Source organism: Oscarella lobularis, chromosome 19 (genome assembly GCF_947507565.1).
Source record: "Oscarella lobularis chromosome 19, ooOscLobu1.1, whole genome shotgun sequence".
NCBI lineage: Eukaryota > Metazoa > Porifera > Homoscleromorpha > Homosclerophorida > Oscarellidae > Oscarella > Oscarella lobularis.
In genome coordinates this window covers 99931-118128 of record NC_089193.1, presented here as the reverse complement: position 1 = coordinate 118128, position 18198 = coordinate 99931, and positions in this window count along the sequence as shown.

Sequence of the window (18198 nt, the reverse complement as noted above, 5' to 3'; positions counted from 1 at the left end):
CTCTAATACCATACGACACTTATTGGAGGTCTCCCTAGTACCATACGACAGATATTGGAGGTCTCCTTAGTACCATACGACAGATATTGGAGGTCTCCCTAGTACCATACGACAGATATTGGAGGTCTCCTTAGTACCATACGACAGATATTGGAGGTCTCCCTAGTACCATACGACAGATATTGGAGGTCTCCTTAGTACCATACGACAGATATTGGAGGTCTCCCTAGTACCATACGACAGATATGGGTGGTCTCCTTAGTACCATACGACAGATATTAGAGGTTTCTCTAATACCATACGACAGATATTGGAGTTCTCCCTAGTACCATACGACAGATATTGGAGGTCTTCCTAGTACCGTACGGTAGATACTTGAGGTCTCCTTAGTAACATACGACAGATATTGGAGGTCTCTCTAATACCATACGACAGATAGTGGAGGTCTCTCTAATACCATACGACAGATATTGGAGGTCTCCCTAGTACCATACGACAGATATTGGAGGTCTTCCTAGTACCGTACGGTAGATACTTGAGGTCTCCTTAGTAACATACGACAGATATTGGAGGTCTCTCTAATACCATACGACAGATAGTGGAGGTCTCTCTAATACCATACGACAGATATTGGAGGTCTCCCTAGTACCATACGACAGATAGTGGAGGTCTCTCTAATACCATACGACAGATATTGGAAGTCTCCCTAGTACCATACGACAGATATTGGAGGTCTCTCTAATACCATACGAAAGGTATTGGAGGTCTCTCTAATACCATACGACAGATATTGGAGGTCTCTCTAATACCATACGACAGATAGTGGAGGTCTTTCTAATACCATACGACAGATATTGGAGGTCTCCCTAGTACCATACGACAGATATTGGAGGTCTTTCTAATACCATACGACAGATATTGGAGGTCTCCTTAGTACCATACGACAGATATTGGAGGTCACTCTAATACCATACGACAGATATTGGAGGTCTCCCTAGTACCATGCGGAAGATATTTGAAGTCTCCTTAGTACCATTCGACAGATATTGGAGGTCTCTCTAATACCATAGCACAGATAGTGGAGGTCTTTCTAATACCATACGACAGATATTGGAGGTCTCCCTAGTACCATACGACAGATATTGGAGGTCTCTCTAATACCATACGACACTTATTGGAGGTCTCCCTAGTACCATACGACAGATATTGGAAGTCTCCTTAGTACCATACGACAGATATTGGAGGTCTCCCTAGTACCATACGACAGATATTGGAGGTCTCCTTAGTACCATACGACAGATATTGGAGGTCTCTCTAATACCATACGACAGATATTGGATGTCTTTCTAATACCATACGACAGATATTGGAGGTCTCTCTAATACCATACGACAGATATGGGTGGTCTCCTTAGTACCATACGACAGATATTAGAGGTTTCTCTAATACCATACGACAGATATTGGAGGTCTTCCTAGTACCGTACGGTAGATACTTGAGGTCTCCTTAGTACCATACGACAGATATTGGAGGTCTCTCTAATACCATACGACAGATAGTGGAGGTCTCTCTAATACCATACGACAGATATTGGAGGTCTCCCTAGTACCATACGACAGATATTGGAGGTCTCTCTAATACCATACGAAAGGTATTGGAGGTCTCTCTAATACCATACGACAGATATTGGAGGTCTCTCTAATACCATACGACAGATAGTGGAGGTCTTTCTAATACCATACGACAGATATTGGAGGTCTCTCTAATACCATACGACACTTATTGGAGGTCTCCCTAGTACCATACGACAGATATTGGAGGTCTCTCTAATACCATACGACACTTATTGGAGGTCTCCCTAGTACCATACGACAGATATTGGAGGTCTCCTTAGTACCATACGACAGATATTGGAGGTCTCCCTAGTACCATACGACAGATATTGGAGGTCTCCTTAGTACCATACGACAGATATTGGAGGTCTCCCTAGTACCATACGACAGATATTGGAGGTCTCCTTAGTACCATACGACAGATATTGGAGGTCTCCCTAGTACCATACGACAGATATTAGAGGTTTCTCTAATAGCATACGACAGATATTGGAGGTCTCCCTAGTACCATACGACAGATTTTGGAGTTCTCCCTAGTACCATACGACAGGTATTGGAGGACTCCTTAGTACCATACGACAGATATTGGAGGTCTCTCTAGTACCATACGACAGATATTGGAGGTCTCCTTAGTACCATACGACAGATATTGGAGGTCTCTCTAATACCATACGACAGATATTGGATGTCTTTCTAATACCATACGACAGATATTGGAGGTCTCTCTAATACCATACGACAGATATGGGTGGTCTCCTTAGTACCATACGACAGATATTAGAGGTTTCTCTAATACCATACGACAGATATTGGAGGTCTTCCTAGTACCGTACGGTAGATACTTGAGGTCTCCTTAGTAACATACGACAGATATTGGAGGTCTCTCTAATACCATACGACAGATAGTGGAGGTCTCTCTAATACCATACGACAGATATTGGAGGTCTCCCTAGTACCATACGACAGATATTGGAGGTCTCTCTAATACCATACGAAAGGTATTGGAGGTCTCTCTAATACCATACGACAGATATTGGAGGTCTCTCTAATACCATACGACAGATAGTGGAGGTCTTTCTAATACCATACGACAGATATTGGAGGTCTCCCTAGTACCATACGACAGATATTGGAGGTCTTTCTAATACCATACGACAGATATTGGAGGTCTCCTTAGTACCATACGACAGATATTGGAGGTCACTCTAATACCATACGACAGATATTGGAGGTCTCCCTAGTACCATGCGGAAGATATTTGAAGTCTCCTTAGTACCATTCGACAGATATTGGAGGTCTCTCTAATACCATAGCACAGATAGTGGAGGTCTTTCTAATACCATACGACAGATATTGGAGGTCTCCCTAGTACCATACGACAGATATTGGAGGTCTCTCTAATACCATACGACACTTATTGGAGGTCTCCCTAGTACCATACGACAGATATTGGAGGTCTCCTTAGTACCATACGACAGATATTGGAGGTCTCCCTAGTACCATACGACAGATATTGGAGGTCTCCTTAGTACCATACGACAGATATTGGAGGTCTCCTTAGTACCATACGACAGATATTGGAGGTCTCCCTAGTACCATACGACAGATATTGGAGGTCTCCTTAGTACCATACGACAGATATTGGAGGTCTCCCTAGTACCATACGACAGATATTGGAGGTCTCCTTAGTACCATACGACAGATATTGGAGGTCTCCCTAGTACCATACGACAGATATTGGAGGTCTCCTTAGTACCATACGACAGATATTGGAGGTCTCCCTAGTACCATACGACAGATATGGGTGGTCTCCTTAGTACCATACGACAGATATTAGAGGTTTCTCTAATACCATACGACAGATATTGGAGGTCTTCCTAGTACCGTACGGTAGATACTTGAGGTCTCCTTAGTAACATACGACAGATATTGGAGGTCTCTCTAATACCAGAAGACAGATAGTGGAGGTCTCTCTAATACCATACGACAGATATTGGAGGTCTCCCTAGTACCATACGACAGATAGTGGAGGTCTCTCTAATACCATACGACAGATATTGGAAGTCTCCCTAGTACCATACGACAGATATTGGAGGTCTCTCTAATACCATACGAAAGGTATTGGAGGTCTCTCTAATACCATACGACAGATATTGGAGGTCTCTCTAATACCATACGACAGATAGTGGAGGTCTTTCTAATACCATACGACAGATATTGGAGGTCTCCCTAGTACCATACGACAGATATTGGAGGTCTTTCTAATACCATACGACAGATATTGGAGGTCTCCTTAGTACCATACGACAGATATTGGAGGTCACTCTAATACCATACGACAGATATTGGAGGTCTCCCTAGTACCATGCGGAAGATATTTGAAGTCTCCTTAGTACCATTCGACAGATATTGGAGGTCTCTCTAATACCATAGCACAGATAGTGGAGGTCTTTCTAATACCATACGACAGATATTGGAGGTCTCCCTAGTACCATACGACAGATATTGGAGGTCTCTCTAATACCATACGACACTTATTGGAGGTCTCCCTAGTACCATACGACAGATATTGGAGGTCTCCTTAGTACCATACGACAGATATTGGAGGTCTCCCTAGTACCATACGACAGATATTGGAGGTCTCCTTAGTACCATACGACAGATATTGGAGGTCTCTCTAATACCATACGACAGATATTGGATGTCTTTCTAATACCATACGACAGATATTGGAGGTCTCTCTAATACCATACGACAGATATGGGTGGTCTCCTTAGTACCATACGACAGATATTAGAGGTTTCTCTAATACCATACGACAGATATTGGAGGTCTTCCTAGTACCGTACGGTAGATACTTGAGGTCTCCTTAGTACCATACGACAGATATTGGAGGTCTCTCTAATACCATACGACAGATAGTGGAGGTCTCTCTAATACCATACGACAGATATTGGAGGTCTCCCTAGTACCATACGACAGATATTGGAGGTCTCTCTAATACCATACGAAAGGTATTGGAGGTCTCTCTAATACCATACGACAGATATTGGAGGTCTCTCTAATACCATACGACAGATAGTGGAGGTCTTTCTAATACCATACGACAGATATTGGAGGTCTCTCTAATACCATACGACACTTATTGGAGGTCTCCCTAGTACCATACGACAGATATTGGAGGTCTCTCTAATACCATACGACACTTATTGGAGGTCTCCCTAGTACCATACGACAGATATTGGAGGTCTCCTTAGTACCATACGACAGATATTGGAGGTCTCCCTAGTACCATACGACAGATATTGGAGGTCTCCTTAGTACCATACGACAGATATTGGAGGTCTCCCTAGTACCATACGACAGATATTGGAGGTCTCCTTAGTACCATACGACAGATATTGGAGGTCTCCCTAGTACCATACGACAGATATTAGAGGTTTCTCTAATAGCATACGACAGATATTGGAGGTCTCCCTAGTACCATACGACAGATTTTGGAGTTCTCCCTAGTACCATACGACAGGTATTGGAGGTCTCCTTAGTCCCATACGACAGATATTGGAGGTCTCTCTAGTACCATACGACAGATATTGGAGGTCTCCTTAGTACCATACGACAGATATTGGAGGTCTCTCTAATACCATACAACAGATATTGGATGTCTTTCTAATACCATACGACAGATATTGGAGGTCTCTCTAATACCATACGACAGATATGGGTGGTCTCCTTAGTACCATACGACAGATATTAGAGGTTTCTCTAATACCATACGACAGATATTGGAGGTCTTCCTAGTACCGTACGGTAGATACTTGAGGTCTCCTTAGTAACATACGACAGATATTGGAGGTCTCTCTAATACCATACGACAGATAGTGGAGGTCTCTCTAATACCATACGACAGATATTGGAGGTCTCTCTAATACCATACGAAAGGTATTGGAGGTCTCTCTAATACCATACGACAGATATTGGAGGTCTCTCTAATACCATACGACAGATAGTGGAGGTCTTTCTAATACCATACGACAGATATTGGAGGTCTCCCTAGTACCATACGACAGATATTGGAGGTCTTTCTAATACCATACGACAGATATTGGAGGTCTCCTTAGTACCATACGACAGATATTGGAGGTCACTCTAATACCATACGACAGATATTGGAGGTCTCCCTAGTACCATGCGGAAGATATTTGAAGTCTCCTTAGTACCATTCGACAGATATTGGAGGTCTCTCTAATACCATAGCACAGATAGTGGAGGTCTTTCTAATACCATACGACAGATATTGGAGGTCTCTCTAATACCATACGACAGATATTGGAGGTCTCCTTAGTACCATACGACAGATATTGGAGGTCTCCGTAGTACCATACGACAGATATTGGAGGTCTCCTTAGTACCATACGACAGATATTGGAGGTCTCCCTAGTACCATACGACAGATATTGGAGGTCTCCTTAGTACCATACGACAGATATTGGAGGTCTCCCTAGTACCATACGACAGATATTAGAGGTTTCTCTAATAGCATACGACAGATATTGGAGGTCTCCCTAGTACCATACGACAGATTTTGGAGTTCTCCCTAGTACCATACGACAGGTATTGGAGGTCTCCTTAGTACCATACGACAGATATTGGAGGTCTCTCTAGTACCATACGACAGATATTGGAGGTCTCCTTAGTACCATACGACAGATATTGGAGGTCTCTCTAATACCATACGACAGATATTGGATGTCTTTCTAATACCATACGACAGATATTGGAGGTCTCTCTAATACCATACGACAGATATGGGTGGTCTCCTTAGTACCATACGACAGATATTGGAGGTCTCTCTAATACCATACGACACTTATTGGAGGTCTCCCTAGTACCATACGACAGATATTGGAGGTCTCCTTAGTACCATACGACAGATATTGGAGGTCTCCCTAGTACCATACGACAGATATTGGACGTCTCCTTAGTACCATACGACAGATATTAGAGGTTTCTCTAATACAATACGACAGATATTGGAGGTCTCCCTAGTACCATACGACAGATTTTGGAGTTCTCCCTAGTACCATACGACAGATTTTGGAGTTCTCCCTCGTACCATACGACAGATTTTGGAGTTCTCCCTAGTACCATACGACAGATATTGGAGGTCTCTCTAGTACCATACGACAGATATTGGAGGTCTCCTTAGTACCATACGACAGATATTTGAGGTCTCCTTAGTACCATACGACAGATATTAGAGATTTCTCTAATACCATTCGACAGATATTGGAGGTCTTCCTAGTACCCTACGGTAGATACTTGAGGTCTCCTTAGTAACATACGACAGATATTGGAGGTCTTTCTAAAACCATACGACAGATATTGGAGGTCTCTCTAATACATTACGACAGATATTGAAGGTCTCTCTAATACCATACGACAGATATTGGAGATCTCTCTAATACCATACGACAGATACTTGAGGTCTCCTTAGTACCATACGACAGGTATTGGAGGTCTCCCTAGTACCATACGACAGATATTGGAGGTCTCTCTAATACATTACGAGAGATATTGAAGGTCTCTCTAATACCATACGACAGATATTGGAGGTCTCTCTAATACCATACGACAGATTTTGGAGGTCTCCCTAGTACCATACGACAGATATTTGAGGTCTCCTTAGTACCATACGACAGATATTGGAGGTCTCTCTAATACCATACGACAGATATTGGAGGTTTTTCTAATACCATACGACAGATATTGGAGGTTTTTCTAATACCATACGACAGATATTGGAGGTCTCCCAAGTACCATACGACAGATATTGGAGGTCTCTCTAATACCATACGACAGATAGTGGAGGTCTTTCTAATACCATACGACAGATATTGGAGGTCTCCCTAGTACCATACGACAGATATTGGAGGTCTCTCTAGTACCATACGACAGATATTGGAGGTCTCCTTAGTACCATACGACAGATATTGGAGGTCTCTCTAATACCATACGACAGATATTGGATGTCTTTCTAATACCATACGACAGATATTGGAGGTCTCTCTAATACCATACGACAGATATGGTGGTCTCCTTAGTACCATACGACAGATATTGGAGGTCTCTCTAATACCATACGACAGATATTGGAGGTTTTTCTAATACCATACGACAGATATTGGAGGTTTTTCTAATACCATACGACAGATATTGGAGGTCTCCCAAGTACCATACGACAGATATTGGAGGTCTCTCTAATACCATACGACAGATAGTGGAGGTCTTTCTAATACCATACGACAGATATTGGAGGTCTCCCTAGTACCATACGACAGATATTGGAGGTCTCTCTAATACCATACGACACTTATTGGAGGTCTCCCTAGTACCATACGACAGATATTGGAGGTCTCTCTAATACCATACGACACTTATTGGAGGTCTCCCTAGTACCATACGACAGATATTGGAGGTCTCCTTAGTACCATACGACAGATATTGGAGGTCTCCCTAGTACCATACGACAGATATTGGAGGTCTCCTTAGTACCATACGACAGATATTGGAGGTCTCCCTAGTACCATACGACAGATATTGGAGGTCTCCCTAGTACCATACGACAGATATTAGAGGTTTCTCTAATACCATACGACAGATATTGGAGTTCTCCCTAGTACCATACGACAGGTATTGGAGGTCTCCTTTGTACCATACGACAGATATTGGAGGTCTCTCTAGTACCATACGACAGATATTGGAGGTCTCATTAGTACCATACGACAAATATTGGAGGTCTCTCTAATACCATAGGACAGATATTGGAGGTCTCCCTAGTACCGTACGGTTGATACTTGAGGTCTGCTTAGTACCATACGACAGATATTGGAAGTCTCTCTAATACCATACGACAGATATTGGAGGTCTCTCTAATACCATACGACAGATATTGGAGGTCTCCTTAGTACTGTAACGTAGATACTTGAGGTCTCCTTAGTACCATACGACCGATATTGGAGGTCTCTCTAGTACAATACGACAGATACTGGAGGTCTCCTTAGTGCCATACGGCAAATTTTGGAGGTCTCTCTAATACAATATGACAGATATTGGAGGTCTCCCTAGTACCATACGACAGATATTGGAGGTCTCTCTAATACCATACGACAGATATTGGATGTCTCTCCAATACCATACGACAGATATTGGACGTCTCCTTAGTACCATACGGTAGATATTGAGGTCTCTTTAATACCATACGACAGATATTGGAGGTCTTTCTAATACCATACGACAGATATGGGTGGTCTCCTTAGTACCATACGACAGATATTAGAGGTCTCTCTAATACCATACGACAGATATTGGAGGTCTCCCTAGTACCATACGACAGATATTGGAGGTCTCTCTAATACCATACGAAAGGTATTGGAGGTCTCTCTAATACCATACGACAGATATTGGAGGTCTCTCTAATACCATACGACAGATAGTGGAGGTCTTTCTAATACCATACGACAGATATTGGAGGTCTCCCTAGTACCATACGACAGATATTGGAGGTCTCTCTAATACCATACGACACTTATTGGAGGTCTCCCTAGTACCATACGACAGATGTTGGAGGTCTCCTTAGTACCATACGACAGATATTGGAGGTCTCCCTAGTACCATACGACAGATATTGGACGTCTCCTTACTACCATACGACAGATATTAGAGGTTTCTCTAATACAATACGACAGATATTGGAGGTCTCCCTAGTACCATACGACAGATTTTGGAGTTCTCCCTAGTACCATACGACAGATTTTGGAGTTCTCCCTCGTACCATACGACAGATTTTGGAGTTCTCCCTAGTACCATACGACAGATATTGGAGGTCTCTCTAGTACCATACGACAGATATTGGAGGTCTCCTTAGTACCATACGACAGATATTTGAGGTCTCCTTAGTACCATACGACAGATATTAGAGGTTTCTCTAATACCATTCGACAGATATTGGAGGTCTTCCTAGTACCCTACGGTAGATACTTGAGGTCTCCTTAGTAACATACGACAGATATTGGAGGTCTTTCTAAAACCATACGACAGATATTGGAGGTCTCTCTAATACATTACGACAGATATTGAAGGTCTCTCTAATACCATACGACAGATATTGGAGATCTCTCTAATACCATACGACAGATATTGGAGGTCTCCCTAGTACCATACGACAGGTATTGGAGGTCTCCCTAGTACCATACGACAGATATTGGAGGTCTCTCTAATACATTACGAGAGATATTGAAGGTCTCTCTAATACCATACGACAGATATTGGAGGTCTCTCTAATACCATACGACAGATTTTGGAGGTCTCCCTAGTACCATACGACAGATATTTGAGTTCTCCTTAGTACCATACGACAGATATTGGAGGTCTCTCTAATACCATACGACAGATATTGGAGGTTTTTCTAATACCATACGACAGATATTGGAGGTTTTTCTAATACCATACGACAGATATTGGAGGTCTCCCAAGTACCATACGACAGATATTGGAGGTCTCTCTAATACCATACGACAGATAGTGGAGGTCTTTCTAATACCATACGACAGATATTGGAGGTCTCCCTAGTACCATACGACAGATATTGGAGGTCTCTCTAATACCATACGACACTTATTGGAGGTCTCCCTAGTACCATACGACAGATATTGGAGGTCTCTCTAATACCATACGACACTTATTGGTGGTCTCCCTAGTACCATACGACAGATATTGGAGGTCTCCTTAGTACCATACGACAGATATTGGAGGTCTCCTTAGTACCATACGACAGATATTGGAGGTCTCCCTAGTACCATACGACAGATATTAGAGGTTTCTCTAATACCATACGACAGATATTGGAGTTCTCCCTAGTACCATACGACAGGTATTGGAGGTCTCCTTAGTACCATACGACAGATATTGGAGGTTTCTCTAGTACCATACGACAGATATTGGAGGTCTCATTAGTACCATACGACAAATATTGGAGGTCTCTCTAATACCATAGGACAGATATTGGAGGTCTCCCTAGTACCGTACGGTTGATACTTGAGGTCTGCTTAGTACCATACGACAGATATTGGAAGTCTCTCTAATACCATACGACAGATATTGGAGGTCTCTCTAATACCATACGACAGATATTAGAGGTTTCTCTAATACAATACGACAGATATTGGAGGTCTCCCTAGTACCATACGACAGATTTTGGAGTTCTCCCTAGTACCATACGACAGATTTTGGAGTTCTCCCTCGTACCATACGACAGATTTTGGAGTTCTCCCTAGTACCATACGACAGATATTGGAGGTCTCTCTAGTACCATACGACAGATATTGGAGGTCTCCTTAGTACCATACGACAGATATTTGAGGTCTCCTTAGTACCATACGACAGATATTAGAGGTTTCTCTAATACCATTCGACAGATATTGGAGGTCTTCCTAGTACCCTACGGTAGATACTTGAGGTCTCCTTAGTAACATACGACAGATATTGGAGGTCTTTCTAAAACCATACGACAGATATTGGAGGTCTCTCTAATACATTACGACAGATATTGAAGGTCTCTCTAATACCATACGACAGATATTGGAGATCTCTCTAATACCATACGACAGATATTGGAGGTCTCCCTAGTACCATACGACAGGTATTGGAGGTCTCCCTAGTACCATACGACAGATATTGGAGGTCTCTCTAATACATTACGAGAGATATTGAAGGTCTCTCTAATACCATACGACAGATATTGGAGGTCTCTCTAATACCATACGACAGATTTTGGAGGTCTCCCTAGTACCATACGACAGATATTTGAGTTCTCCTTAGTACCATACGACAGATATTGGAGGTCTCTCTAATACCATACGACAGATATTGGAGGTTTTTCTAATACCATACGACAGATATTGGAGGTTTTTCTAATACCATACGACAGATATTGGAGGTCTCCCAAGTACCATACGACAGATATTGGAGGTCTCTCTAATACCATACGACAGATAGTGGAGGTCTTTCTAATACCATACGACAGATATTGGAGGTCTCCCTAGTACCATACGACAGATATTGGAGGTCTCTCTAATACCATACGACACTTATTGGAGGTCTCCCTAGTACCATACGACAGATATTGGAGGTCTCTCTAATACCATACGACACTTATTGGTGGTCTCCCTAGTACCATACGACAGATATTGGAGGTCTCCTTAGTACCATACGACAGATATTGGAGGTCTCCTTAGTACCATACGACAGATATTGGAGGTCTCCCTAGTACCATACGACAGATATTAGAGGTTTCTCTAATACCATACGACAGATATTGGAGTTCTCCCTAGTACCATACGACAGGTATTGGAGGTCTCCTTAGTACCATACGACAGATATTGGAGGTTTCTCTAGTACCATACGACAGATATTGGAGGTCTCATTAGTACCATACGACAAATATTGGAGGTCTCTCTAATACCATAGGACAGATATTGGAGGTCTCCCTAGTACCGTACGGTTGATACTTGAGGTCTGCTTAGTACCATACGACAGATATTGGAAGTCTCTCTAATACCATACGACAGATATTGGAGGTCTCTCTAATACCATACGACAGATATTGGAGGTCTCCTTAGTACTGTAACGTAGATACTTGAGGTCTCCTTAGTACCATACGACCGATATTGGAGGTCTCTCTAGTACAATACGACAGATACTGGAGGTCTCCTTAGTGCCATACGGCAAATTTTGGAGGTCTCTCTAATACAATATGACAGATATTGGAGGTCTCCCTAGTACCATACGACAGATATTGGAGGTCTCTCTAATACCATACGACAGATATTGGATGTCTCTCCAATACCATACGACAGATATTGGACGTCTCCTTAGTACCATACGGTAGATATTGAGGTCTCTTTAATACCATACGACAGATATTGGTGGTCTCTCTAATACCATACGACAGATATTGGAGGTCTCTCTAATACCATACGACAGATATTGGAGGTCTCTCTAATACCATACGACAGATATTGGATGTCTTCCTAGTACCATACGACAGATATTGGAGGTCTCCTTAGTACCATTCGACAGATATTGGAGGTCTCTCTAATACCATACGACAGATATTGGTGGTCTCTCTAATACCATACGACAGATATTGGAGGTCTCCTTAGTACCATACGACAGATATTGGAGGTCTCTCTAATACCATACGACAGATAGTGGAGGTCTTTCTAATACCATACGACAGATATTGGAGGTCTCTCTAATACCATACGACAGATATTGGAGGTCTCCCTAGTACCATACGACAGATATTGGGTGTCTCTCTAATACCATACGACAGATAGTGGAGGTCTCTCTAATACCATACGACAGATATTGGAGGTCTCTCTAATACCATACGACAGATATTGGAGGTCTCCCTAGTACCATACGACAGATATTGGAGGTGTCTCTAATACCATACGAAAGGTATTGGAGGTCTCTCTAATACCATACGACAGATACTGGAGGTCTCTCTAATACCATACGACAGATAGTGGAGGTCTTTCTAATACCATACGACAGATATTGGAGGTCTCCCTAGTACCATACGACAGATATTGGAGGTCTCTCTAATACCATACGACACTTATTGGAGGTCTCCCTAGTACCATACGACAGATATTGGAGGTCTCTCTAATACCATACTACACTTATTGGAGGTCTCCCTAGTACCATACGACAGATATTGGAGGTCTCCTTAGTACCATACGACAGATATTGGAGGTCTCCCTAGTACCATACGACAGATATTGGAGGTCTCCTTAGTACCATACGACAGATATTGGAGGTCACTCTAATACCATACGACAGATATTGGAGGTCTCCCTAGTACCATGCGGAAGATATTTGAAGTCTCCTTAGTACCATTCGACAGATATTGGAGGTCTCTCTAATACCATAGCACAGATAGTGGAGGTCTTTCTAATACCATACGACAGATATTGGAGGTCTCCCTAGTACCATACGACAGATATTGGAGGTCTCTCTAATACCATACGACACTTATTGGAGGTCTCCCTAGTACCATACGACAGATATTGGAGGTCTCCTTAGTACCATACGACAGATATTGGAGGTCTCCCTAGTACCATACGACAGATATTGGAGGTCTCCTTAGTACCATACGACAGATATTGGAGGTCTCTCTAATACCATACGACAGATATTGGATGTCTTTCTAATACCATACGACAGATATTGGAGGTCTCTCTAATACCATACGACAGATATGGGTGGTCTCCTTAGTACCATACGACAGATATTAGAGGTTTCTCTAATACCATACGACAGATATTGGAGGTCTTCCTAGTACCGTACGGTAGATACTTGAGGTCTCCTTAGTACCATACGACAGATATTGGAGGTCTCTCTAATACCATACGACAGATAGTGGAGGTCTCTCTAATACCATACGACAGATATTGGAGGTCTCCCTAGTACCATACGACAGATATTGGAGGTCTCTCTAATACCATACGAAAGGTATTGGAGGTCTCTCTAATACCATACGACAGATATTGGAGGTCTCTCTAATACCATACGACAGATAGTGGAGGTCTTTCTAATACCATACGACAGATATTGGAGGTCTCTCTAATACCATACGACACTTATTGGAGGTCTCCCTAGTACCATACGACAGATATTGGAGGTCTCTCTAATACCATACGACACTTATTGGAGGTCTCCCTAGTACCATACGACAGATATTGGAGGTCTCCTTAGTACCATACGACAGATATTGGAGGTCTCCCTAGTACCATACGACAGATATTGGAGGTCTCCTTAGTACCATACGACAGATATTGGAGGTCTCCCTAGTACCATACGACAGATATTGGAGGTCTCCTTAGTACCATACGACAGATATTGGAGGTCTCCCTAGTACCATACGACAGATATTAGAGGTTTCTCTAATAGCATACGACAGATATTGGAGGTCTCCCTAGTACCATACGACAGATTTTGGAGTTCTCCCTAGTACCATACGACAGGTATTGGAGGTCTCCTTAGTACCATACGACAGATATTGGAGGTCTCTCTAGTACCATACGACAGATATTGGAGGTCTCCTTAGTACCATACGACAGATATTGGAGGTCTCTCTAATACCATACGACAGATATTGGATGTCTTTCTAATACCATACGACAGATATTGGAGGTCTCTCTAATACCATACGACAGATATGGGTGGTCTCCTTAGTACCATACGACAGATATTAGAGGTTTCTCTAATACCATACGACAGATATTGGAGGTCTTCCTAGTACCGTACGGTAGATACTTGAGGTCTCCTTAGTAACATACGACAGATATTGGAGGTCTCTCTAATACCATACGACAGATAGTGGAGGTCTCTCTAATACCATACGACAGATATTGGAGGTCTCCCTAGTACCATACGACAGATATTGGAGGTCTCTCTAATACCATACGAAAGGTATTGGAGGTCTCTCTAATACCATACGACAGATATTGGAGGTCTCTCTAATACCATACGACAGATAGTGGAGGTCTTTCTAATACCATACGACAGATATTGGAGGTCTCCCTAGTACCATACGACAGATATTGGAGGTCTTTCTAATACCATACGACAGATATTGGAGGTCTCCTTAGTACCATACGACAGATATTGGAGGTCACTCTAATACCATACGACAAATATTGGAGGTCTCCCTAGTACCATGCGGAAGATATTTGAAGTCTCCTTAGTACCATTCGACAGATATTGGAGGTCTCTCTAATACCATAGCACAGATAGTGGAGGTCTTTCTAATACCATACGACAGATATTGGAGGTCTCCCTAGTACCATACGACAGATATTGGAGGTCTCTCTAATACCATACGACACTTATTGGAGGTCTCCCTAGTACCATACGACAGATATTGGAGGTCTCCTTAGTACCATACGACAGATATTGGAGGTCTCCCTAGTACCATACGACAGATATTGGAGGTCTCCTTAGTACCATACGACAGATATTGGAGGTCTCCCTAGTACCATACGACAGATATTGGAGGTCTCCTTAGTACCATACGACAGATATTGGAGGTCTCTCTAATACCATACGACAGATATTGGATGTCTTTCTAATACCATACGACAGATATTGGAGGTCTCTCTAATACCATACGACAGATATGGGTGGTCTCCTTAGTACCATACGACAGATATTAGAGGTTTCTCTAATACCATACGACAGATATTGGAGGTCTTCCTAGTACCGTACGGTAGATACTTGAGGTCTCCTTAGTAAAATACGACAGATATTGGAGGTCTCTCTAATACCATACGACAGATAGTGGAGGTCTCTCTAATACCATACGACAGATATTGGAGGTCTCCCTAGTACCATACGACAGATATTGGAGGTCTCTCTAATACCATACGAAAGGTATTGGAGGTCTCTCTAATACCATACGACAGATATTGGAGGTCTCTCTAATACCATACGACAGATAGTGGAGGTCTTTCTAATACCATACGACAGATATTGGAGGTCTCTCTAATACCATACGACACTTATTGGAGGTCTCCCTAGTACCATACGACAGATATTGGAGGTCTCTCTAATACCATACGACACTTATTGGAGGTCTCCCTAGTACCATACGACAGATATTGGAGGTCTCCTTAGTACCATACGACAGATATTGGAGGTCTCCGTAGTACCATACGACAGATATTGGAGGTCTCCTTAGTACCATACGACAGATATTGGAGGTCTCCCTAGTACCATACGACAGATATTGGAGGTCTCCTTAGTACCATACGACAGATATTGGAGGTCTCCCTAGTACCATACGACAGATATTAGAGGTTTCTCTAATAGCATACGACAGATATTGGAGGTCTCCCTAGTACCATACGACAGATTTTGGAGTTCTCCCTAGTACCATACGACAGGTATTGGAGGTCTCCTTAGTACCATACGACAGATATTGGAGGTCTCTCTAGTACCATACGACAGATATTGGAGGTCTCCTTAGTACCATACGACAGATATTGGAGGTCTCTCTAATACCATACGACAGATATTGGATGTCTTTCTAATACCATACGACAGATATTGGAGGTCTCTCTAATACCATACGACAGATATGGGTGGTCTCCTTAGTACCATACGACAGATATTGGAGGTCTCTCTAATACCATACGACACTTATTGGAGGTCTCCCTAGTACCATACGACAGATATTGGAGGTCTCCCTAGTACCATACGACAGATATTGGACGTCTCCTTAGTACCATACGACAGATATTAGAGGTCTCCCTAGTACCATACGACAGATTTTGGAGTTCTCCCTAGTACCATACGACAGATTTTGGAGTTCTCCCTCGTACCATACGACAGATTTTGGAGTTCTCCCTAGTACCATACGACAGATATTGGAGGTCTCTCTAGTACCATACGACAGATATTGGAGGTCTCCCTAGTACCATACGACAGATATTGGAGGTCTCTCTAATACCATACGACACTTATTGGAGGTCTCCCTAGTACCATACGACAGATATTGGAGGTCTCCTTAGTACCATACGACAGATATTGGAGGTCTCCCTAGTACCATACGACAGATATTGGAGGTCTCCTTAGTACCATACGACAGATATTGGAGGTCTCCCTAGTACCATACGACAGATATTGGAGGTCTCCTTAGTACCATACGACAGATATTGGAGGTCTCTCTAATACCATACGACAGATATTGGATGTCTTTCTAATACCGTACGACAGATATTGGAGGTCTCTCTAATACCATACGTCAGATATGGGTGGTCTCCTTAGTACCATACGACAGATATTAGAGGTTTCTCTAATACCATACGACAGATATTGGAGGTCTTCCTAGTACCGTACGGTAGATACTTGAGGTCTCCTTAGTAAAATACGACAGATATTGGAGGTCTCTCTAATACCATACGACAGATAGTGGAGGTCTCTCTAATACCATACGACAGATATTGGAGGTCTCCCTAGTACCATACGACAGATATTGGAGGTCTCTCTAATACCATACGAAAGGTATTGGAGGTCTCTCTAATACCATACGACAGATATTGGAGGTCTCTCTAATACCATACGACAGATAGTGGAGGTCTTTCTAATACCATACGACAGATATTGGAGGTCTCTCTAATACCATACGACACTTATTGGAGGTCTCCCTAGTACCATACGACAGATATTGGAGGTCTCTCTAATACCATACGACACTTATTGGAGGTCTCCCTAGTACCATACGACAGATATTGGAGGTCTCCTTAGTACCATACGACAGATATTGGAGGTCTCCGTAGTACCATACGACAGATATTGGAGGTCTCCTTAGTACCATACGACAGATATTGGAGGTCTCCCTAGTACCATACGACAGATATTGGAGGTCTCCTTAGTACCATACGACAGATATTGGAGGTCTCCCTAGTACCATACGACAGATATTAGAGGTTTCTCTAATAGCATACGACAGATATTG